The sequence below is a fragment of the Prionailurus viverrinus genome, chromosome A3, assembly GCF_022837055.1.
Source record: "Prionailurus viverrinus isolate Anna chromosome A3, UM_Priviv_1.0, whole genome shotgun sequence".
NCBI classification, from domain to species: Eukaryota; Metazoa; Chordata; class Mammalia; order Carnivora; family Felidae; genus Prionailurus; species Prionailurus viverrinus.
Window position 1 is genome coordinate 72,735,213 of NC_062563.1, and position 1,127 is coordinate 72,736,339.

General features: G+C 40.6%; 1 pseudogene; it reads right to left on the reverse strand.

Moving 5' to 3' along the window:
- Window positions 1–221: 221 nt before the first annotated feature.
- On the reverse strand, window positions 222–768 carry LOC125162572 (60S ribosomal protein L17-like; annotated as a pseudogene).
- Between the last annotated feature and the right edge of the window lie 359 nt (window positions 769–1,127).

Genomic DNA, 1,127 nt, shown 5'->3' on the forward strand with positions numbered 1-1,127 from the left:
GAGATTACTAAGGAATGTCATGGAGGAAGTGCAGAAAGATAGGCAAGGTTTCATGGGTCAGACCCACTGAAATCAGGCAACTTAAAAAAAAGATTGTTCTTACAGTGAAGATTCTCCATAATTGGACAACTTCTTTATGTGGTGTCATCAAGGAAAATCTCTTTAATGTTGTGATTTCTTTCTCTGATTTTACTTTTATTTGCATTTATTTTATACAGAATTTACTCCCAGGCCCTAAGTTGTTGTTTCTTCAGTTTCTTCTGGGGTATTTTTTCTTCTGTGCAGCCTCCTCTTCTGGATTAGGAACAATCTGCTCTTTTCCAGTAAGGATCATCTCCATGTGACAGGGAGAGCTCATGTATGTGTTAATCCAGCCATGAGCCCTGAAAGTTATATTCCACATCTTAGGGACTTTGTTCACCTGGATATGCTTCACCAGAGAATCTATATCTAAACCCGGAACTTCAGCATTACTCTCTGCATTTTTTAGCATGAGCAATAAAAATTCAGCACTCTTTTTGGGCCACCGACCCTGTGTCCAGCCCCACTGTTTGGCCTGGGCACACCTACCAAGTCCACCCTTGTAGTGATGGAATGACACACATCACTTCTGCATAATGACATCCTTCAAATAGTTGGTGGCTTTTCAGATATGCCACCAATGTGACGTGGGTAGTTGCACATGTGTTCTTAAAGTGAGCATGAAGATTTGAAACTTGATCTGCATGATTTTGTAGGGTTTTCTGGATCAAGTGAATAGCAAACCATTTTCAGAGATCACCTCAGACTGTGTAAGGGTAGAAGTGATTTTTGTTTTCAAGTAAACAGGAAAGGGTGATTTCTGATGTCACCTTGTTACTTCTACTGTTGAACCTTGTCATACTGAAAACAACATAAAACAGGGACAGGAAAAAGCATGGAAATGAAAAGGTAGAAACATTGAAACTCCTAATGTGCCAAGCACTGGGCTTGGTGAGTTACGTGCCATGACATGGGATCTTCATCACTCTTCACTTTAGAAATCTAGAAGCAGAAGTTAAGTTGGCCAAGGTCACAGAGCAAGTAATGAAGTAGATGGCCCATGCTGGATCTCTCAGAACTGCTGGCCAATTACCATTTAGATTCAC